Source organism: Pristiophorus japonicus, chromosome 6, assembly GCF_044704955.1.
Source record: "Pristiophorus japonicus isolate sPriJap1 chromosome 6, sPriJap1.hap1, whole genome shotgun sequence".
Taxonomy (NCBI): Eukaryota; Metazoa; Chordata; class Chondrichthyes; family Pristiophoridae; genus Pristiophorus; species Pristiophorus japonicus.
This window is the reverse complement of record NC_091982.1, coordinates 171,557,570-171,582,625: the sequence shown is the minus strand read 5'-3', so window position 1 is coordinate 171,582,625 and position 25,056 is coordinate 171,557,570. Positions and strand designations below refer to the sequence as shown.

General features: G+C 45.8%; 1 protein-coding gene across 3 annotated transcripts in view; it reads right to left on the bottom strand.

Moving 5' to 3' along the window:
- The window catches only part of LOC139265861 (beta-galactoside alpha-2,6-sialyltransferase 1-like), a 139,026-nt gene that overhangs the window by 63,676 nt on the left and 50,294 nt on the right, over positions 1-25,056 (bottom strand). The window contains exons 1-3 of one of the 3 annotated variants that reach the window (XM_070883377.1): positions 21,573-21,594; positions 20,414-20,521; positions 2,341-2,477 (exon numbers count right to left, since the gene is read on the bottom strand). The gene's annotated coding sequence lies outside the window, so the exon portion shown is untranslated. Of the gene's footprint in view, positions 1-2,340; positions 2,478-20,413; positions 20,522-21,572; positions 21,595-25,056 lie in introns of those variants that run through there. The other 2 variants (XM_070883376.1, XM_070883378.1) reach the window with 2 other exon arrangements.

The window sequence follows — 25,056 nt, the reverse complement described above, 5'->3', positions numbered from 1 at the left end:
GGGAAGGTCGGGAGTGCGGGTTCGGGAGCGGAGGTCGGGGGGGCGTCGTGAGCGGAGATCCGGAACGGAGGTCGGGAGTGGAGCTCGGGGGGACGGGGGGGAAGGTCGGGAGCGGGGGAAGCGGAGGTTGGGTCTGGAAGCAGCAGGAGCTGGGCGTGGGAGGCATCCTTATCGACGCAGCCCCAGTGAGGCCATTTGGCCAGGGCTAGGGACGGCGTGCTTCGGGCCCCTCCCACACAGTTTTGGGCGCCTGGAGCTACTGCACATGCGCGCCCACTGTAGCGCGCATGTGCAGAGGTCCCGGCACTGTTTTCACTGCAGGGACCTGGCTCCGCCCCCCACAGCTTGTGCTGCGCCGCGCCCAGCACCAGAAGGCCTGCAGGGAGCCAGAGAATAGGTAAGTTTTTTTTTAGGCGCACTTTGTGGCACGAAAAACGGGCGTCCAGGTCGGGGCTGCGCCGTTCTAGGCACGGCCCGAAACTTGGGCCCTATGATTCTATTAATGCCAGGCAAAGGCAGCCAAAATCAACCCCAGTGTGTTACACATACAGCTTTATAGAAAATCTGTGTCAAAATTGTAGTGTAACTGATGCGAGATAAAAGTAACTGTTTCAAACAACATTGATTCATAGTTTTAAACTAATTACACTTGTCAAAGTTTTATAATATTATTACAATACTTAATGGATTACTGAGTTTCCAAATTCATCTGAATTATTGATCAAAGTGCAACATTCTTGCTCATCCCTGGGGAATGCCTTGAACGCCCTTAAATATTCATAATACAGAATCTGAACTGAGATATTTCACAGATATTTCATCAAGAGGAATGTGTCCTTTTCAAGCAAAATGTTATATTTTTCTCCTTACCAACAAATAATGCATGCTTAAAAACATATGCACTTCAAACTAAGTCAAAAATGAATGCTGTGTACATGGTGTTTACATGCAGTCTTGTTTGATTAAATACAAATATTTGAAATAATGGAATCAAAATGCTTTCAAAAGTTCACACACATACTTACCAGACATTAAATACAGTTCTGGGGGAAAGGTCCCAGCAAAACGTTAATTCCTTTTTTTCTTTCAGCGTTGTTTTGTTACATAAAATACATCCCCAATAGTAGATAATGCACTCGTTTGCATTTAGCATTGCCTTTCACCAATGGTCACCCAAACTGTCAGTTTGCTGGATCAGGCTTGCTGCTACTGCTGAGATAAGTGGATTATAAGAATCTGCGAGCAGTTTTATTGTAAAGCTCCATGGTTTGATTTCTTGTTTTCATCTGATTTATGGACAGGTTTCCCCCTTACTTTTCATGCCTCATTCAGAATTCGGGCCTTACTTTTTCTATTAAAGGACTAACTGTGGATGCTTTCCTTCCCTTTGAGTGAGCATCACGTCATACCCCTCATGTGTGGAATGGGTGTGAGGTGGTGGTCTGAGCAGTTCTATTTCCTAATGGAGGATTCATTTCATTTGGTTAATGCCAGTTGATCAAAGAAATATTAATTTTACTAACATATCAGAAGAATTTCTCTTTAAGATCCAATCGGCATTTTCTTCGAATCACTTCATTAACACTCATCACACTGAAAACACTAACACTGCACTTCTACTTGTTAAACTTTATTTGTCCTGGGAGTTCTAGATTCTACCCTTGGGTACGTGAAAGAGCAACATGTTCCAATCACAACATAAATCTTCCTTGTAGTGATGAGGGGAAAAAAACAACTGCCATAATAAAGTTAAAATTCAACTTCCCCCATAAAAACAATTGAACAACTGCCTCCCTACCACCAAATCATATACATTTTAGTTTATGAATCAAATTTACAATTTTTTTTTGGTTCCCTGTCTGGATTTACGTGGCATAGTTTATCTGTATCTCCACTGCATAGAGCCTGTTTTACTCTTTGGCAATTTCTTCCATCAGTTTACGGCAAAGCTGAACTCCACCCTCTCCTGATCTCCACATCATGGGAACATCAAAGCCAAACGAAATCCTGTCCTAACCTGACCCTCTCCTCCTCCAATGTCCACACACATGCAGTAGCAGTAGGGATTGCTGGACAGTAAGCATGAACTGTGGATGGTATTCCCCCACACATCTTCACCCCGCCTAACCTAGGGGGTAGAGCTCATTTGTAAGAACCCTGCTACAGTTCACCTGAGACCAGATAACTCAGCATAGACCAAGGATCAAATGCCAGTCTGCCTGTTCTCTAAGGTTTTATTATTCACTGGCTAAACTCACTGAACCATTATGGGAACAAGCCTTTTTTTCTTATTGCAATAAGGAAGATCAGAGGCATTTAAGACAAAGAAAAAGGACTTACACACAAACGGAGACCACTTGGCATCTCTGGAATGTGCCTGGACTTGCTGAACTGGGGTGCCAAACAGCTGTCTGCAATAGTGAGATTAGGTTTCAGCTTCAACACCACCTGACGTTTAGGGACTCCAAAGCCAAAACCTGAAAGAACAAAATAAAACTCAACTCTTAAAAACAGCAATCGATGTGATTTTATATATATATATTTGTTTTAATTCATTCATGGGATGTGGGCGTCGTTGGCAAGGCCAGCATGTTTTGCCCATCCCTAACTGCCCTGGAGAAGGTGGTAGTGAACCACATTCTTGAACCGCTGCAGGTGAAGGAACTCCCACAGTGCTGTTCGGGAGGGAGTTCTAGGATTTTGACCCAGCGAAGATGAAGGAATGGCGATATGTTTTCAAGTCAGGATGATGTGCGACTTGGAGGAGATGGTGTTCCCATGCAGCTGCTGTCCTTGTCCTTCTAGGTGGTAGAGGTCCCAGGTTTGAAAGGTGCTGCCGAAGAAGCCTTGGCAAGTTTCTGAGGTGCAGCTTGTAGATGGTACACACTGCAGCCATAGTGCCCGAGGGAGTGAATGTTTAAGGTGATGGGTGGGGTGCCAATCAAGCGGGCTGCTTTGTCCTGGATGATGTCGAGCTTCTTGCTGTTGGAGCTGCACTCATCCAGGCAAGTGGAGACTATTCCATCACACTCCTGGCTTGTGTCTTGTAGATGGTGGATAGGCTTTGGGTAGATGGTGGAAAGGCTTTGGGGAGTCAGGAGGTGAGTCACTTGCCGAGTATATATCATACATTTAGTAAGTAGTTTTGAAATGCACTCTTTAGTTATCTCACTCAAATCGAACATTTATGCACTTAGGGAATTAGCAGTGGTTTGGCAGCACTGAGCATTATCAAGAGCATTCGAAAAATCATAACCCATGGAAGTAAAGCTACATTTAGGTTGTCATCAATAAGCCAATCTGATCCCCATGTATTTTTCTATAGTACACACAATCTAATACCTTTTATTGCTGAGCTTCACTCTTTGAATTTCATCTTTTATCAGTGGTAATCTTTCCACTACCATCATTGTTATGGTTACCAAGTATCGCCATGCATTTTGACGTCACCACTGGAAAGCACAACACAAACAGATGGTGGGGTTCATGCAACCAGAAGACACAGTTTAACTGAAGGAAACACATGGTGCAACTTGTAGGTTCAGGATTTTATAAAAATGATTTATATAAAATCCAATTCTAATAATTTCAAGAAATTCTAAATGTATGCCCCTCAAAAATGCGGGGGGAAAAGCATGTAATTTGGTGACGTGTGCCTAACAGCACAGCTCGGTATGATTCACAATGTTTTCCTTCAGCTAACTAAAATTCGGTAATCATTCATTGGATTTACTGCCTACACCAACCATGTGGTGCCTGGTTGAGTTAAATGTAACTGACAGTTATACTACAAGTAGTGATCTCAGACTGTTGGCTACACAATTGTACAGTCACAAAAATCAACAGTCCTCTAATTATAAAACTAGAGTGAATTGGGGACGCACTGGCCTAAACAGTGGGCAAAATGTTATTGCTGGATTATTAACGTTTCCTACGTCATTTCATTCAGCAGAAATCATCAGCATTTTATACCAGCAGACAAGAAAAAGTATTATGGTGCCAGAACTTGGTGAAAGGAAAAAGCAAATGTGGGACAGAGGAACAAATACATTTTGGATAACAGCATCATTGATGCCAAATCTATGTTAGTTTCTGTTCCACACATTTCTCCTTCAATATTGTATTATGCAACTTGTGCCTTGCACATTGAAGAGATCTTGTTGCAATTCTAAAGGTTTTGATATCGAGCTAGCTTTTCAAATTGTCGCCCGGGCATAAAATCGAGGCCAGCGATTCCGAGAATGGAAGCTCCTTCCCTCCTGAAAGGGAATGGCTAATGCTGCTGACTCAGCATTTCAACAATGTCCCTCATTGCTGACGGCAGCCGTGATCTGCGACGAACAGCCCCAAGCACTCAAAGTGCGCAAGGCTGATCAATCGCGGGAGATCAGATTGTAATAAAAATAACCTGAGGGTTGAAAAGACATTTTTTACTTAGCCGACCATCACCACTTTTAAATACTGCTCCCTAAGCGGCCAGCCTCCCTAACAACGCCTCCTGCAGCTGCCGGTCAGTGTTGTCTCCTGGCGATGCGGCAGGGAGGTGAACCAAAGTTTGGGTCCAGGTCGTTACCGGGGCGATGTGCAGCACAATGACGTCACGATCTCTGGGGGCAGGTGATTGTGGCGCTAGGGGTTACCACTGCCGCAAACCTCCACAGGACATTCGCGTGCGTCGGTACTCTCACCGCGTCCGATCAGAGCCGGCAGCGCCCGTTATCGCTCCCCGGAGGCGCAAAGGAGTCCAATTTCTGCCCCTTTATTTCCAGAATTATTTCCAGAATCTTTAAACTGAATTCAAATTCTCAAAACTGCCACAGTGGGATTTGAACTCGCGTTGTCTGGATTATTACTTCAGTAACATAACCCCTACACCACATTACCCAAGATTGCAATGGACATGAAAATCAGGCAGTTGTCCAACAGGTGGACAATCCGTAACATCAGTTTCACATCTCGGTGGCAAGTTGAAAATTTACACCATAGTTTTCTTTGTGTGTTGCTAAAGACGGTAAGCTAAAATGTTATTAGGGTAAAAGACTTCAATCAGTGAAAGCATTTTTACTGGCAGGAAATGAGGAAATGTGGGCTGGAAAACAGTAAATTTACTGTGGCTCCCTGCTTATTTACTGCAGCACATAAAATTTCTAACCTGTCTACTGGCAGGCCTCACTTACACAGAATTATATGTACATATGGAAATGATGTGAGGACATAATGAGACTGCCCACCGGTTACTTGCCTTCCTGTCCCTTTCAGCACTAACTTCAACAATTTAAAATGGGCATTAAAGGTCAGTTACAGTAAAGCAGCTGCTTCAAATGTACTGCTCATTTCTTTTTACTGCTATTGAAAATTATGGAAATTGGTTTCAGCGTGGCTTCGAGCTGGGTTTTATTGAGGTGGCAAAGAATAAATGCTGAGAGATGAGATATCACCAGGAGCAGCCTGCCCACACCAGCCATTAGACAATCAACACTAGTTACAGGCCCAAATACTTCTGTCAAATATTCATGTCTTTCTCACGTACACTTTTTCAATCCCATTTAATCATTGGCAGTCCCTCGGAATCGAGGAAGACTTGCTTCCACTCTTAAAATATGAGTCCTTAGGTGGCTGAACAGTCCAATACAAGAACCACAGTCCCTGTCACAGGTGGGACAGATAGTTGTTGAGGGTAAGGGAGGGTGGGACAGAATTGCCACATCCTCTTTCCGCATCCTGCGCTTGATTTCTGCATGCTCTCGGCGATGAGACTCGAGAAGCCAAACCAATGAACACTAGATGAGGCGAGGCTGAATGCAAATCATTAAGCAGTAAAATAAAATGCAAAGCAGCAGTAATGATAAGATTCACTTAGTTCAATACATTTGCATAATGATGTAAAATAATAAACATACTATGCTTCCCCACATTGGCCTTATTTGACTGAAATAAAATAGCTCCATTGCATTTTGGAATTCAACCCAGGTCAGACAGGCACTCCTCTCCTTGCAGACTCTTGTCCTTTTTCTCTCTCACTCTCAGCCTGACTCCAGTGTCATATTTTAGTCAAACAGCCTATCTCCCTCCGCACCCAAGAGCAAAATCCACTAGGCGAACTTGGCAATGACTTATGCTGAGTTCAAACCAATAGAGTTGTTGTTGCAGCAATGGGCGTGAATAATCACTAGAATGTTCAACCATCTTTCATTGTGCCCAACATGCTGATTTAGATGGCCCATGAATGTAACCCCTTGAGAGCTAAGCTTCGCTCAATTGTGGCATTCTTAACACATATTAAAGCAAGGTTCCCCATAGCAGCACATCAGAAATCTCACAATGTGACACTATTTGATAATCCAATTAGCAGGCAGTTTCAGAATTCTAACTGAGGGCGATTTTAACCCGACTCACTCAGCAGAAACCAAGTGGCCAGTTAAAATCGCCCTGGCTCTTACCTATCCAAAAGCCACCATGATCGCAGCATCTGCAATTTTAACCTGAGCAGGCAGCAAGGACACACACACCCGGAGCCAACAGGGTCCTTCTTTACATATGTATGTTACATAGAAAATAGGTGCAGGAGTAGGCCATTCAGCCCTTCGAGCCTGCACCGCCATTCAATAAGATCATGGCTGATCATTCCCTCAGTACCCCTTTCCTGCTTTTTCTCCATACCCCTTGATCCCCTAAGCTGTAAGGGCTATATTTAACTCCCTCTTGAATATATCCAAATCAACTGGCATCAACAACCCTCTGCGGCAGGGTTAATAACTCTGAGTGAAGAAGTTGCTCCTCATCACAGTCCTAAATGGCCAATCCCTTATCCTAAGACTGTGTCCCCTGGTTCTGGACTTCCCCAACATCAGGAACATTCTACCCGCATCTAACCTGTCCAGTCCCGTCAGAATCTTATATGTTTCTATCAGATCCGCTCTCATCCTTCTAAACTCCAATGTATAAAGGCCCAGTTGATCCAGTCTCTCCTCATATGTCAGTCCAACCATCCTGGGAATCAGTCTGGTGAACCTTCGCTGCACTTCCTCAATAGCAAAAACGTCCTTCCTCAGATTAGGAAACCAAAACTGAACACAATATTTCAGGTGAGGCCGCACCAACGCCCTGAACAACTGCAGTAAGAACTCCCTGCTCCTATACTCAAATCCCCTAGCTATGAAGGCCAACATACCATTTGCTTTCTTCACCGCTTGCTATGCCTGTATGCCAACTTTCAATGACTGATGAACCATGACACCCAGGTCTCGTTGCACCTCCCCTTTTCCTACTCTGCCGCCATTCAGATAATATTCTGTCTTCGCGCTTTTGCCCCCAAAGTGGATAACCTCACATTTATCCACATTATACTGCATCTGCCATGCATTTGCCCACTCACATAACCTGCCCAAGTCACCCTGCAGCCAGTTAGCGTTCCCCTCACAGCTCACACCACCACCTAGTTTAGTGTCATCTGCAAACTTGGAGATATTACACTCAATTCCTTCGTCTAAATCATTGATGTATATTGTAAAGAGCTGGGGTCCCAGCACTGAGCCCTGCGGCACTCCACTAGTCACTGCCTGCCATTCTGAAAAGGACCCGTTTATCCTGACTCTCTGCCAACCAGTTCTCCATCCACATCAGTATATTACCCCCAATACCAGGTGCTTTGATTTTGCACACCAATCTCTTGTGTGGGACCTTGTCAAAAGCCTTTTGAAAGTCCAAATACACCACATCCACTGGTTCTCCCTTGTTCACTCTACTAGTTTCCTCAAAAAAATTCCAGAAGATTTGTCAAGCATGATTTTCCCTTCATAAATCCATGCTGACTTGGACCAATCCTGTCACTGCTTTCCAAACGTGCTGCTATTTCATCCTTAATAATTGATTCCAACATTTTCTCCACTACTGATGTCAGGCTAACCAGTCTATAATTACCCGCTTTCTCTTTCCCTCCCTTTTTAAAAAGTGGTGTTACATTAGCTATCCTCCAGTCCATAGGAACTGCCCCAGAGTTGATAGATTGCTGGAAAATGATCACCAATGCATCCACTATTTCTAGGGCCACTTCCTTAAGTACTCTGGAATGCAGACTATCAGGCCCCGGGGATTTATCGGCCTTCAATCCCATCAATTACCCTAATACAATTTCCCGCCTGATAGGGATATCCTTCAGTTCCTCCTTCTCACTTGACCCTCGGTCGCCTAGTACTTCCGGAAGGTTATTTGTGTCTTCCTTCGTGAAGATACAACCAATGTATTTGTTCAATTTGTCTGCCATTTCTTTGTTCCCATTATAAATTCACCTGAATTCCACTGCAAGGGACCTACGTTTGTCTTCACTAATCTTTTTCTCTTCACATATCTATAGAAGCTTTTGCAGTCAGTTTTTATGTTCCCGGCAAGCTTCTTCTCGTACTTTATTTTCCCCCTCTTAATTAAACCTTTTGTCCTCCTCTGTTGAATTCTAAATTTCTCCCAGTCCTCAGGTTTGCTGCTTTTTCTAGCCAGTTTATATGCCTCGTTCTTGGATTTAACACGATCATTAATTTCCTTTGTTAGCCATGATTGAGCCACCTTCCCCATTTTATTTTTTACTCCAGACAGGGATGTACAATTGCTGAAGTTCATCCATGTGATCTTTAAAATGTTTGCCATTGCCTATCCACCATCAACCCTTTAATATAATTTGCCAGTCTAATCTAGCCAAGTTACACCTCAAACTATCGAAGTTACCAATCCTTAAGTTCAGGACCTTAGTTTCTGAATTAACTGTGTCACTCTCCATCTTAATAAAGAATTCTACCATGTTATGGTCACTCTTCCCCAAGGGGCCTTAAAACAACAAGATTGCTAATTAGTCGTTTCTCATTACACATCACCCAGTCTAGGATGGCCAGCTCCTTAGTTGGTTCCTTGACATTTTGGTCTAGAAAACCATCCCTAATAGACTTCCGGAAATCATCCTCCACCGCATTGCTACCAGTTTAGTTAGCCCAATCAATATGTAGATTAAAGTCACCCATGATAACTACTGTACTTTTATTGCATGCATCCCTAATTTCTTGTTTGATGCTGTCCCCAACCTCACTAACACTGTTTGGTGATCTGTACACAAGTCCCACGAGCATTTTCTGCCCCTTGGTATTCCGTAGCTCCACCCATACTGATTCCACATCATCCAAGCTAATGTCCTTTCTTACTATTGCATTAATTTTTTCTTTAACTAGCAATGCCACCCCACCTCCTTTTCCTTTCTGTCTATCCTTCCTAAATGTTGAACCTGGATGTTGAGTTCCCAACCTTGGTCAACCTGGAGCCATGTCTCCGTGATGCCAATTACATCATACCCGTTAACTGCTATGTGCACAGTTATTCCGAATACTCCTCGCATTGAGGCACAGAGCCTTCAGGCTTGTCTTTCTAACACACTTTGCCCCTTTGGAATTGTGCTGTAATGTGGCTCTTTTTGCTTTTTGCCTTAGGTTTTTCTGCCCTCCACTTTTACTTTTCTTCTTTCTATCTTTTGCTTCTGCCCCCATTCTACTTCCCTCTCTCTCCCTGCATAGGTTCTCATCCCCCTGCCATATTAGTTCAACTCCTCCTCAACAGCACTAGCAAACACTCCCCCTTGGACATTGGTTCCGGTCCTGCCCAGGTACAGACCGTCCGGTTTGTACTGGTCCCATCTCTCCCAGAACCGGTTCCAATGTCCCAGGAATTTGAATCCCCCCCCTTCTGCTCCACTCCTCAAGCCACAAATTCATCTGAGCTATCCTGCGATTCCTACTCTGACTAGCACATGGCATTGGCAGCAATCCTGAGATTACTACTTTTTAAATTTAGCTCCTAGCTCCTTAAATTCGTCTTGTAGGACCTTATCCCATTGTTTTTACCTATATCGTTGGTACCTATATGCATCACGACAACTGGCTGTTCACCCTTCCTTTTCAGAATGTCCTGCACCCGCTCTGAGACATCCTTGATCCTTGCACCAGGGAGGCAACATACCATCCTGGAGTCTCAATTGCAGCCGCAGAAATGTCTATCTATTCCCCTTACAATTGAATCCCCTATTACTATAGCTCTCCCACTCTTTTTCCTGCCCTCCTGTGCAGCAGAGCCACCCACGATGCCATGAACTTGGCTGCTGTTGCCCTCCTCTGATGAGTTATCCCCCCCCCAACAGTACCCAAAGCAGTGTATTTATTTTGCAGGGGGATGCCCGCAGGACCTTCCTTGCACTGCTCTTCCTGTTGGTCACCCATTCCCTATCTGGTTGTGTACCCTTTACCTGCAGTAAGATCAACTCACTAAACATGCTATTCACGTCATTCTCAGCATCATGAATGCTCCAGAATTCATCCACTCGCAGCTCCAGTGCCACAATGCAGTCAGTCAGGAGCTGCAGGCGGATGCACTTCCCGCACACATAGTCGTCAGGGATACCGGAAGCATCCCAGACTTCTCACATGGTACAGGAGGAGCATGACACGTGTCTGAGCTCTCCTGCCATGACTTAACCCTTAGATAAACTTAATTTGGCAACAACAATGCTAAAGGTTACTTACTGATAAAGAAAGGAAAAAGAAAAACTACTCACCAATTACCAACCAATCACTTACCCCCTTGGCTGTGACATCACCTTTCGATTTCTTTCTACTTCTTTTTGCCTTCTCTCCCTGCAGCTGCACCAGCTGGCCTTTATAGGCCTCCCCTAGACTCCCGCTGCTCGGACTGCCACTCCTCCTCCAACGTTGGGCCTTTACGGGCCTTCCCCGGACTCCTGCTGCTTGGACTGCCGCTCCTCCTCTGACGTTGGGCCTTTATAGGCCTCCCCCAGACTCCTGCAGCCCACTGACATCATTGAGACCCAACTGTCATTTTAACTCGGGCCTGAGAGGGGATCCACCTGGACTTAAAATCGGGTGTCCAGTAAAACTGCTTGGGGTTCATTTTAACTGTCGGCGATGATGTAAAAGTGGTGTATACTGAATCGACTGCCCATGATACACCTGCTTGATTTTCCTTTCTATCAAAGTCACATGAAAGGACCAATCTGATATTGTCTGTTTTATAACATCGGCGATAGTTAAAATGCCCCCCTTGTCTTGTGAAAAGAATCAATGTTAGAAATTTTATGAGCAAACAGATGTACAGTTCTGAATTTCAATCAGTGCCAAGAGAATGTTAAGCTGTTCCAGGTATACAACTTGTGACAGTGAACCATGATGATAATGGATGGTTCATTAAAACTGAGAAAAGATACAATGGCAAGTGTTCATAGGAACAGGGAAGTTCGAAACATAGAAAATAGGTGCAGGAGTAGGCCATTCGGCCCTTCTAGCCTGCACCGCCATTCAATGAGTTCATGGCTGAACATGCAACTTCAGTATCCCATTCCTGCTTTCTCGCCATACCCCTTGATCCCCCTAGTAGTAAGGACTTCATCTAACTCCTTTTTGAATATATTTAGTGAATTGGCCTCAACAACTTTCTGTGGTAGAGAATTCCACAGGTTCACCACTCTCTGGGTGAAGAAGTTTCTCCTTATCTCGGTCCTAAATGGCTTACCCCTTATCCTTAGACTGTGACCCTTGGTTCTGGACTTCCCCAACATTGGGAACATTCTTCCTGCATCTAACCTGTCTAAACCCATCAGAATTTTAAACGTTTCTATGAGGTCCCCTCTCATTCTTCTGAACGCTGTGAATACAAGCCCAGTTGATCCAGTCTTTCTTGATAGGTCAGTCCCGCCATCCCGGGAATCAGTCTGGTGAACCTTCGCTGCACTCCCTCAATAGCAAGAATGTCCTTCCTCAAGTTAGGAGACCAAAGCTGTACACAATACTCCAGGTGTGGCCTCACCAAGGCCCTGTACAACTGTAGCAACACCTCCCTGCCCCTGTACTCAAATCCCCTCGCTATGAAGGCCAACATGCCATTTGCTTTCTTAACCGCCTGCTGTACCTGCATGCCAACCTTCAATGACACTAGGTATGTTCAAATTAATATCAAGAATTCATCTACCTTCTTCCAGATGTAAAATAACTTGTCAAGAAGGATATTAATGAGTTTGTTGATCAGAAAATTCTTGCACAGGTCAGTGTTTTCAATGGTGATGGTAACACAAGGAAACGAGAAGGTGTATCTATGCACCAATCCAAAGTCTTTCAAATCTCTCAAATGCAATTAATGCCCACTTCAAATCATTGATTCTGTTCTGTCTCAACTAGTGAAAGAAAAAGTGTTCATATTTGAAAATTGAGTTTGTGGATGAAGTACGTATTGATAAAGAATCGAGTCAGCTGACTACCTATTGAGTACCATTTGGCTGATGGAGATAATTACACATGCCTTTCATAATCTCTCCAGCTCCTGAGAAATTACATAGATGACTCCGAGTCACATGAAAATCTGGAAGCATGATGATTGATATTTTAGCCTGGTACAGACGAATAGGGACTGCAAAGCCGATTGAAGCAATGCCAACAAAAAGGTATTAAATTGAACACGGATAAAATAAAGCTAAATGAGAAATATTTGGATTACTGACTCTCTTTTAAGATGAACTAACAGTAGATCCTGCTAAAGTTGAAGCAGTACTGACAACCAAGGTACCTAGTACATTCCTGAAATGATTAAATAGCTGCATCTGTTTGGGCTAAGGTTATCAGAAACAATTCTTCTCAGTGAAGAAAGAAGTTGATTTTATGTGGAACTATCACTACTACCTCGATAGTTACCACTCCACCCCACCCGGCGAACAGGAGGGGGTCAAACATTTTTAAACGGGCAATGTCTCCTCAACCCATTTTTACGGTGATGTCTTTTGTGTCGTGCGAGTAATCCCACAGAGCCACAAGGAAACCTTCGGCCTCCTCTCTGTCGATTGCGGCCTCACTTTTCCAACTGCCCCAATCGTAGACCTTCTCACCCCAAGTCTCGATCTCTCCCTCCTTCCCGCGATCGGCGACCACCCCCCAACCACCAGTCTCTCGCTCCCTTCCCACTCCCATTTGCCGGGGACCATACTAAAGGCTGCGGCCTCCTGTCACTGGTTTTCCCGCCCAGCAGCCAGCTAGCTTGTCAATTTCCCGCCCAGCAGCCAGCTAGCTAGTAAAAGATCCTCTCAGAATGAGTGATCACAGTATAGTTGAATTTGTAATACAGATTGAGGGTGTGTCAGAAACAAGCGTACTATGCTTAAACAAAGGGGACTACAGTGGGATGAGGGCAGAGTTGGCTAAAGTAGACTGGAAACACAGACTAAACGGTGGCACAATTGAGGAACAGTGGAGGACTTTTAAGGAGCTCTTTCATAGTGCGCAACAAAAATATATTCCAGTGAAAAAGAAGGGTGGTAAGAGAAGGGATAACCAGGCGTGGATAACCAAGGAAATAAAGGAGAGTATCAAATCAAAGACCAATGCGTATAAGGTGGCCTAGGTTAATGGGAAACTAGAAGATTGGGAAAATTTTAAACAACAGCAAAGAATGACTAAAAAAGCAATAAAGAAAGGAAAGATAGATTACGAAGGTAAACTTGCGCAAAACATAAAAAGATAGTAAAAGCTTTTACAGATATATAAAATGGAAAAGAGTGACTAAAGTAATTGTTGGTCCCTTAGAAGATGAGAAGGGGGATTTAATAATGGGAAATGTGGAAATGGCTGAGACCTTAAACAATTATTTTGCTTCCGTCTTCACAGTGGATGACACAAAAACCATGCCAAAAATTGCTGGTCATAGGAATGTGGGAAGGGAGGACCTTGAGACAATCACTGTCACTAGATGGGTAGTGCTGGACAGGCTAATGGGACTCAAGGTAGCCAAGTCCCCTGGTCCTGATGAAATGCATCCCAGGGTATTAAAAGAGATGGCGGAAGTTATAGCAGATGCATTCGTTATAATCTACCAAAATTCTCTGGACTCTGGGGAGATACCAGCGGATTGGAAAGCAGCTAATGTAACGCCTCTGTTTAAAAAAGGGTCAGACAAAAGGCAGGTAACTATAGGCCGGTTAGTTTAACATCTGTAGTGGCGAAAATGCTTGAAACTATCATTAAGGAAGAAATAGAGGAACATCTAGATAGGAATAGTGCAATCAAGCAGACGCAGCATCGATTCATGAAGGGGAAATCATGTTTAACTAATTTACTGGAATTCTTTGAGGATATAACAAGCATGGTGGATAGAGGTGTACCGATGGATGTGGTGTATTTAGATTTCCAAAAGGCATTCGATAAAGTGCCACACAAAAGGTTACTGCAGAAGATAGAGGTACGCGGAGTCAGAGGAAATGTATTAGCATGGATAGAGAATTGGCTGGCGAACAGAAAGCAGAGAGTCTGGATAAATGGGTCCTTTTCGGGTTGGAAATCGGTGGTTAGTGGTGTGCCACAGGGATCGGTGCTGGGACCACAACTGTTTACAATATACATAGATGACCTGGAAGAGGGGACAGAGTGTAGTGTAACAAAATTTGCAGATGACACAAAGATTAGTAGGAAAGTGGGTTGTGTAGAGGACACAGAGAGGCTGCAAAGAGATTTAGATAGGTTAAGCGAATGGGCTAAGGTTTGGCAGATGGAATACAATGTCGGAAAGTGTGAGGTCATCCACCTTGGGAAAAAAAAAACAATAAAAGGGAATATTATTTGAATGGGGAGAAATTACAACATGCTGAGGTGCAGAGGGACCTGGGGGCCCTTGTGCATGAATCCCAAAACGTAGTTTGCAGGTGCAGCAGGTAATCAGGAAGGCGAATGGAATGTTGGCCTTCATTGCGAGAGGGATGGAATACAAAAGCAGGGAGGTCCTGCTGCAACTGTATAGGGTATGGTTAGGCCGCACCTGGAGTACTGCGTGCAGTTTTGGTCACCTTACTTAAGGAAGGATTATACTAGCTTTGGAGGGGGTACAGAGACGATTTACTAGGCTGATTCCGGAGATAAGGGGGTTACCTTATGATGATAGATTGAGTAGACTGGGTCTTTACTCGTTGGAGTTCAGAAGGATGAGGGGTGATCTTATAGAAACATTTAAAATAATGAAAGGGATAGACAAGATAGAGGCAGAGAGGTTGTTTCCACTGGTCAGGGAGACTAGAACTAGGGGGCACAGCCTCAAAATACGGGGGAGCCAATTTAAAACTGAGTTGAGAAGGAATTTCTTCTCCCAGAGGGTTGTGAATCTATGGAATTTTCTGCCCAAGGAAGCAGTTGAGGCTAGCTCATTGAATGTGTTCAAATCACAGATAGATCGATTTTTAACCAATAAGGGAATTAAGGGTTATGGGGAGAGGGCGGGTATGTGGAGCTGAGTCCACGGCCAGATCAGCCATGATCTTATTGAATGGCGGAGCAGGCTCGAGGGGCTAGATGGCCTACTCCTGTTCCTAATTCTTATGTTCTTATGTTCTTGGCCGGCTGCCGGGCAGAAATGGAAGAAATAAAATTATAAATGAGGTCCTGCCGTTAAATGTGGCAGGACCTCTGCATCCCGGCCTTGTCGCGTTTTCCCCGTGTTATCGCACCCTCCCCACAAATATCAGGGCCCAAGTGTCTGGATGAAATTAGGGAGATTATCTCTCCAGCACCAAAACTTTATATAAATTTGTTTTAGGGCTGCAGTTACAGGTGGTAAGCATACGTTTATTGTCTGTTCCCAGTTGTCCTGAGTGGTGTACTGGGCCACTTGAGGGCATTAAGAGTTAGCAATGTAGGTCAATCCTCACTTCCTACAATCTCAAGACTGTTTCTACCTGTCATGATATCTGGGTAACAATATTCTGGCCTACCCAGGGAGCAGATAGAGAACTGTGTATTTGGATTACACCAGTTCGATTACATGCCACCAAAGGATCCTTCTTGCTCTTCAAAAGTAGCAGAATGATGCTAGTACTAAACCTTAGGGATTAAAGGCCTAAAAAATTGGTATGGCCCAAAAGCAGGAGCTGTCACGGGCCAACGCTATTTGCCGGTGCCCATTCAAAGTGATGCAGGCAGCACACAAAATTTGTGCTGCCAGCTCATAATAATGACTGGAGCACTGAGCTCAGCGCTAAACAGACTGGAGACTGGCTTAGCGCTGAAGGGAGGGGGCAATATCAGGGTAGTCTTTTGGCCAATAAAGTTTGGCCTAGGCTCTCTGCACAACTTAGCATAAGAAATAGGAGCAGGAGTAGGAGTAGGCCATTTGGCTCCTCGAGCCTACTCCGCCATTCAATAAGAGCATGGCTGATCTGATCTTGGCCTCAACTTGCCGCTTCCCATAACCTGTCTATTTCTACCTTAAATATATTCAATGACCCAGCCTCCACAGCTCTCTGGGGCAGGGAATTCCAAAGATTCACGACCCTCTGAGCAGAAATTCCTCCTCATCTCCGTTTTAAATGTGCCACCTCTTATTCTGAAACTATGCCCCCCCCCCCAGTTCTAGATTCCCCTACGAGGGGAAACATCCTCTCTGCATCTACCCTGTCAAGCCCCCTCAGAATCTTGTACATTTTAAGAAGATCACCTCTCATTCTTCTAAACTCCAATGAGTATAGGCCCAACCTGCTCAACCATCTCAGGAATCAACCTAGTGAACCTTCGCTTAAAGGGGAGATGTCTTGTTGCAGAAGCACCTCATTGTCATTGTAGAGCAGGCCATGACACAGCAACCAAGGGAGCGAGCAAGAAGGTTTTCAGATGCTGCACTGGAGGCCTTGGTCCTGGGGATCCAACGAAAGTGAGCTGTTCTGTACCTGCAGGATGGCAAGAGGCCGTCCAACGCCATTTGCAGAAGTTGCGGGAGGAAATTGCCAACTCCGTCACAACCACCAGTGTGGTCCCAAGGACCTGGATCAAGAGCTGAGAAAAGTTTAACAACCTCACACGTCAGGTCAAAGGGAGTGAAGGCTTCAGCAAATGCCATATCCCACCATCTACACCACAAAATGCCATATCCCATCATTTGCACCTCAAGCTTCACACACTGTTCAATGCACCACACTGCCCATCAATCACCTACCAACAATCTCTAGCTATCACCACTCATACCTCACAATCCTACCAATGCTGCAACACTCACACCCGCATCTCACACTTTGCACACACTGACTGCCATAGCTATTCAACTATGGCAGACACATCACCTGAACACATTGCACCACACTCACTGACACACTTCCCTTTCTCTTGCAGGAAAAGGTGGCACAGAACAGGAGGGAGCAACGGAAGATGGGAGGTGGCCAAGCCGCAATAGAGAACCTGATCGACCTGGGGGAATTGGTGCTTGAAATTATTGGAGAGGCAGCGTTGGAGCTTGTGGCCAGCGGAGAGGTTGAAGCCGCTGCTGCTAATGGCAGTATGGTCATATGTAATCCTTCTTCTCACATCCCACAATCTCTTCTCACTTACCCTGCTGATGTCGTATGCGTGGATATCTTGCTTTCCCCGCCTCCCCTCACCACAACCCAACCCTTGTGCCTTTCTGCTTTCAGATACCCAAGAACTGGCAACAGGCCAGCTGGTCCCTTATGCTGAGCAAATTGAAGGAGGCGGCGAAGACAACGACGACGTTACGGGCATTGCAACTGAACCTCGCAGACACCAGCTCAGCAAATGGGACTGCACAGAATTGAGAGGGTAGTATAGTGGCGGGATTTGCACATGGTGAGTCACTGGTTACGGGTGGGCTGCTGAGAGGCCGGAGGAAAGGGTAGCTCGGGTGGCAGCTCCCTGGGAGGGCGGATTCACGCACGAGTTCAGCTCCACAGAACTCAGATGATGACCTCGATGGGGCAGCCTTCAGAAGGGTGATGGGCAGGCACACAGAAATGCTTGGTGTAGTCGCAAGCCTGCCAGAGAGTCTGATGACAGTGTCAAGGAGCATGGAGGAGTTGGCTCTAACACTGGATGGGGCTTTGTGCAGAAATTGGAGCCCAGGATAGAAATTATGGACAATTCCAGGAGAGTCCCTTGGACCCAGTCATGATGCCGTGTTTGGGCAATGTCGCGGCTTCCATTCCAGCGCAGGTAGCAACGACCCAACGTCTTAGTGCTGCAGTGGAAGTGCAGACTGCTCTCCTTGTTGCCACATAAGCTCAGACTGGGGGGTTTCGAAAGGGGCCTGCAGGGTGTCTCAGCAGACCAGCAACCTGTCCTCCAACAGATGGCTAGGAATGCTGAGGCTCCGGCCCAGGGCAGTGGATCAATGGAGCAGGAACCTGCTGTCCTCTCTCAGGATGGCAGCATTCCTACTCCCACCACTGCCACTCCAGCATTGCTCTTGCTGCTGCCCATCAGCCTGCCAGCCCAGACTGCTACCGCCCATGCCGAGGTGGTGTAGTCTACAGCCGGACCTTCTAGATCCACAGCTGATTGAGGTTGTCATGCAAGGCCATCTGCAATCTCCCCAGGGAAAGTCAGCTGGCTTCCACTAGCCATACTGCAGCCACCAGGTTAGCACTGCGTAGGAGCACTCGAGTTGGTAAAGGCAAACGAAAGACAGACAACTAAGGGGTGAATAGTTGATGTTGTCATTTGAGCCAATTTATGATTTCTGTTTGGAATGTGTGTTTTGTGATGGCTCTCATTTCAGCGTTGGGCCGAGGAGGATGCTGTGATGTTCCGTGACAGAGGGATGGTATGATGGGGAAGTGGTGAGCAACGGGGATCTATGGTTTCATTCACTGGAATCGGAGTCTGATGAGGCATTCAGGGACAGCCCGTTTCCTCCCTCCCTTCCTCCTCATCCTCTTCCTCCTCCGCCTGAGGTGGTCCCACTATCCCTGGTGGCAAGGGCTGCGACCTCATGATGGCCAAGTTATAGAGCATGCAGCATACCACCACGAAATGGGACACCCATTCCAGCGGGTACTGGAGGGCTCCTCCCTAGCATTCAAGGCAGCGGAACTGTTGCTTTAGCCCCCCGATGCTCTACTTGATGACATTCCTCGTGGCAGCATGGCTGGCATTACATGACTGCTGGCCACGAGTGGTGGGGTTGCAGAAGGGAGTCATCAGCCAGGTGTCGAGCGGATAGCCCTCGTCTCCGAGCAGCAACCCTCGGGTTTGATGTGGTGCTTGGAAGGTGCTGGCACACGAGACTGGCGCAGGATGAAGGCATCATGACTGCAGCCAGGATAGCGGGCAGTCACCATCATGGTGCGCTGGGTGTGGTCGCACAGCAACTGCACATTAAACCTTTGCGGTTATGGAACATCTCAGGATTGGTATACGGTGCCCGCAACGCCACATAGGTGCAGTCGATGGCACCCTGGGCCATGGGGAAGCCCGCTCTCCTGGCAAAGCCACATGCGCGCTCGTCCTGCTTCTCACTGTTCAGAGAGAAGACAATCAAGTCCTTTCTCCTGGATTAGAGAGCCTCTATGACCTCCCGGAAGCAGCGATGGACAGCGAACTGGGAGATGTTAGCTATGTCTCCTGCTGCAGGCTGGAAGGATGCGCTGGTGAAGAAATTGAGAGCCATGGTGACCTTGAGGGCCACTGGGAGAGCTGTGGTCACCTTGCTCATAGGCCGCAGGTCTGTTGCAGCAAGTGGCAGTGTTCCTTGGTGAAGTGGAGCCTCCTATTACATTGCTCCTCGGTTAAGTGGAAGAAAGAGAAATGCTCTTGGAAAACCGAGATGGGTAAGGCCACCTGCTGAGAGCCCTGCTCCCTCCGCGAGCATCTTTCCTTCGCTGCTCCACTCCCTCTTCCGAAGATACTCACGCAAGAGGGGGACCGGACCACCAGTAGAGCCCCCATGCTGTGAGCCAGTGGTGTGAGCAGAAGCCTTTAAATGAGAAGCAAGGTGTTCTCCATTTGCACCAACACTCCCTGTGACCTCAGCAACTTTAAACAAGTTTAGAAAGGTGCAAGAGTTGCCGAAACTTAAAGACAGAGCTAGTAAAACTGAGAAACCATGTCAACTATAACCTGCCGTTGATGATCCCTTTAAATGAACACTGCTGGGGGATCCTTCCTGCTGCAGAATGCGGTCAGTTGGTCGTGATTAAGAGAGAGTGGTAAGTGGAGCGGCGATGTCGAAAATGGCAGATCATGTGTCAAATGAACGTTGCATACTCATTGACATCACGATCTGCCTCTTTTCCATCTCTCTAGCGAGCGCTGCTGACTTGCTAAAAATGGCAGCCATCGCAGATCCCACTGCAAGCGAGTTGGCTGCCATCTTTTCATCAAAACGACCCTTAATGGCCGGCACTAAACCTACAAATTTCTAGGCCCATCTGTCAAACACAATTTATTGAACTGTAATAGGACAAGCAAATTGTAACAGAAACAGAACATATATATTTACAATACTTGATGCTTTATGCTCACTGATCATATAGTAGAAAATAATAATTTGGATATCTAGTGGTAAAACCGTGCCTACATTTACTTTACTTTGCACATAGACGAACACCTTTTCTCACCATTGATTTCAGTCAAACGCTTTGAAGCCGCCAGATTAAACTCGATAAAAATCTCTTGACAACCTCAGGTCAGGCATTTTGTCTCGATTTCCCCCTTGGAAGGGTAGCCTGCAGCGCAAACAAGACAGATTTCAATTATAACATAAGAATTAGGAGCAGGAGTAGGCCATTCTTCCCCTGGAGCCTGCTCCGCCATTCAATTAAGATCATGGCTGATCTGATCCTGGCCTCAACTCCACTTCCCCGCCTGCTCCCCATAACCCTTGACTCCCTTATCATTCAAAAATCTGTACATCTCCACCTTCAATGAGATAATGGCTGATCTTCCACCTCAACTCCACTTTCCTGCACTATCCCCATAATCCCTTAATTCGCTTAATATCCAAAAATCTATTGCTCTCTGCCTTGAATATAAACACAGCCCTCTAGGGTAGAGAATTTCAAAGATTCACCATCATCTGAGTGAAGAAATTTCTCCTCTTCTCAGTCCTAAATGCCCTTATTCTGAGACTATGACCCCTGGATCTAGACTCCCCAGCCAGGGGAAACATCCTCCCTGCATCTACCCTGTCAAGCCATGTATGAATTTTGTATATGAGATCACCTCTCATTCTTCTCAATGCTAGAGAATATAGGCCTAGGCTACTCAATCTCTCCTGATAGGCAACCCCCACCCCCCCCCGCAACCCTGGAATCAGTCTGATGAATCTTTGCTGCACTCCCTCTATGGCAAGTACAGGTGCAGCATCGAAAATGAGGAATTCCAGAATCCAGAATGTTCCGGAATCCGGACCGATCGGTGGCAGGGTCATCTGGAATCGATAAAATGTTCCAGAATCCGGACCCGCTGAACCTCCGAACCTCGGGGTCCCGCCGCTGCCCGACCTCGACCCTCGCCTTGCCTCCGCTGCCCTTACCTTGGGGCCTCGCCGCTGGCCTGCCCGAACATCTCCTCCATGGCAGGGCGCGCCCGAACATCTCGGAGGGGCCCGCACCCTCTCTGTCCTCGGCGGGGCCCCGACCCTCGCTCTCCTCGGCGGGGCCCCGACCCTTGCTCTCTCCCCCCCCCCCGCCCCCACCACCCATCCCTCACTCTCTCTCCCCTCCCCCACCACCCACCCCTCCCTTTCTGACGTTCCAAAATCTGGAAATACCGAACCTGGCTCGGGTGTTTCTGGATTCATGATGTCATTAAGACGATCAAAATTCCAGAAAAGCCTGGTATCCGGAACGGCCTCGGTCCCAAGGGACACTGCACCTGTATATTCTTCCTTCAGTAAGGAAAATCCTCTTGTAATAAAGGCCAACATTCCATTTGCTTTCTTAAATTGCTTGCTGTATCTGCATGTTAACTTTCAATGATTCGAGTACAAAGACACAATTAACCAGCTTTATGGTCACAGCACTTCAACTGCTGCATCCGGCGACCTTGAAGTGAATAATTTTTATAATAACAGCAGTCGAGCTCCTGCAAGCATGTGGGTGGGTGATAAGGGTCACATGATAGCAGTTGACAAGATCAGCATTTCTTGCGGGCAATGTGCAAAAACAGAATGTTACTGGCCTGCAATTTGAGATATGTAAAACCTGAAATCGACCATTTATCTCTTTCCATATATATATTCTCAATTCCCCTTTAACATATTGCACACGCCCCATAAAGACGCACTATAGAAATTGAGGAGGAATAGAATAAGCTCCAAAACTCATCTTTAAAACTATTGTGTTCCTAACACAGATGAGGCTGCACACAGGAAGGTTAAAGTAACAGTGACTTCAGTCTTTAATAAGACACTCCAGAGTGAGGAACAGGCCTTAGGGGCCGGCTTATATACAGTGCTCCCAAGGGATGCTGGGATCCCTTGGGACTTCAGGGGATGAGCTCCCTGGTGGCAGAACATGGGAGTGCATGCTTTACAGATACACAACAAAAACAATTTTACACTCGGAGTTGCAGAGCGCACTGTTTTTGCTCATCACTTTCACACGTTCTTTTTAAGTTTGAGTGATTTAAAAGACGATACTGTTAAAAGACAGAGAAGTCAAATAACAAAATTTTGAAGCAAGAGTTCAAAAATGAGTTACTGATACGAGAACAATATCAGCAAATGGAGCAACTGATTTTGCTTTCCTCAAAGCAGCAGACACCGCCTACCAACTAATTCATTTAGTGGTTTTATTTTGTCCTTTTATATTGTTCTCATAGGAAAGAAATTATGAAATGAAAAAGATTAAAGATTCAAAACCTGACATTTGTTTTTATCTAGCAGAAATGCACAAAACACTTGCGGTCAAATATCTTTTATTGTAACAGTACATGTTTAGACTGTTATCATTCTTTGTCTATAGAATCAACGCTGATGTCCTCCCTCCCTCGCCCTCCCTCTCTACCGACCGCTTTCCCCTCTCTCTCCCTCGTCTTCCCTCGCTTTCCCCCTCTCTCCCTCCCACCCTCTCTCCATCGCTCGCCCTCTCCCTCGACCGCCCACCATGCGTGCCTCTCAACTCTGCAGCAACACCTAGGGCGGCCCCGCCTGCATTGGCCCCGCTGCATCCGCCGCCGCCTCCTCATTGGTACAGATTCATGAGCAATCAGGGCCCGTCTGGCCTCACAACCAATCAGCGGGGAGCAAATTTTATAATTTGCGCCATCGCTCCCCACTGATTGGTTGCGAGACCGGGTGGGCTCTGATTCCCTATTGGTTGATGCAACTGTCACTCAGTGGACCATGTGCTCCCAACCACTGGCCCCACCCCAGGGCAGACAAGAACTGACTATTATTATTATAGATTAGTATCTAAATGCACAAGTTAAAATTTCTAGAACCAATTAATCATAATGAGAGATTACTCTGGTTACTTCCTTTTCTCAGAATGGCAAGTTTAAAAAAATGCACAAAAACTGAAGACCGTTTTATGCAAAGGATTAAATTGTTCTTTCACTTCTGAGGAGCTCATGGACTTTTTTGTCTCTAAGATTGAGACCATCCGTTCAGTTGTCTCTGCTACCGGGCCAATCTTCCTCTAAGGTAGCACACTGCCCAAGCCCTGACATCATTTCTTTCTCCAGCTTCTCTCTGATCTCCCCATATCCTGTCCATGAGATGCGCTTCCTGCTCCCTTGACCCTATTCCCACCAAACTGCTGACCACCCAACTTCCTTTTCTGGCTCCCATGTTAGCCAACATTGTTAACTATTCACTCTCCTCAGGTACTGTCCCCCTCTCCCTCAAATCTGCCATCAGTGCAAGTCGATGTTATTGTATGACTCCTAACTATAAATGTTGCATTACTCTCTGCATAACCTTGCACACTAACTGAAGCCCCTTCCCTCCCCCAATTACCAGCACTCTCCTCCATTCACTGCACCACTTCATTCCACCTCCTTCTCTTCTTACTCCCACACTCTGCACCTTCTACTCTCCTCACTACTGTCTTCCGCTCTTCACACCTCTGCCACCCTTCACAAACCAGCACCACTATTCTACCTTGATATGCACATTCTCAAAGCATCTCACTCGGCTACATTAACACTCCCCCTACTTTCTTGCAGAGCAAGCTCGTGAACAATAATAGTAAGGGAAAGGGTGTGCTTCATGAGGTGAAGCTGGAGGTCATATCCTGCAGGGTTCTTAGCTCGATTTAATTCAGTCCCTTCTCACGCCGATCTCACCCTCACACATTATACCTGATAAAGTGCAGCTGCTTTCTTCAGCAGTCACTCATCGGTCTCTGCTTATCCTCGACACTAAATACTAATCCTTGTCCCTCACTTCCCTTTCAAATCAAGAAAATGTAGAGCACCCAGAGGCTGAGGGGATGGAAGAAAGCCTCACTCAACCTTACTTTAACAAGCACCAGCTCAAAGACTGGCATTATGAGTACATTATAGGATAGGCTAGAGGGGGTCTTCACTGGGAGCTCACTGAGCACTGGTGTGCATTAGATTGCATTTACACTATAACTATAGCACTGATGTGAAGCAAAGCTATTTTGCACTGACTCTACAGTCACAGTGTGAATGCACCCTAAAGCATACTGGCTTACGTACCATTTCTCTGTAGTACATTGGCAGCAATTTTCCTAATGTCAACATAGTTTATTTCATAAGTGGAAGTTATTTTCATCACATAAAGGTCTGCCACTAAATATTAAGATACTGGGAGTGAAATTCACCTTTGGGAGGGGCATGAAACGGGCGGTAGTGGATTAGCTGCCCGTTATACGCACCAATCACCGCCACCCCCACCCCCTCAATTTTCCCCTTCATTGAGGTTTTGCGCCTCCACCAAAGTTGAATTTCACCCCATTCTCGCCATTAATGGCAATCTATTCAGTACAAGAAAACTAAGCCAGTTGTGTTTCAACATCAGTGAACATTCAAATCCTGCTCTATACACACACACACACATATTACATTTGGTTAGTATAGAATTTCTGTTTTGCCGCATATAATCAATACTTTCAACAACATGAGCTGCATATATCTAGTTAAAAATTAAGGTTGTACTAAAGAGCTCATTATCTCATTGCTGTTTGTTGGGTACCACATTTCCTACATTACAACAATGATTACACTTCAAAATACTTAATTGGCTGTAAAGCGCTTTGTCATGTTGTGAAAGGCATGATTTAATGTAAGT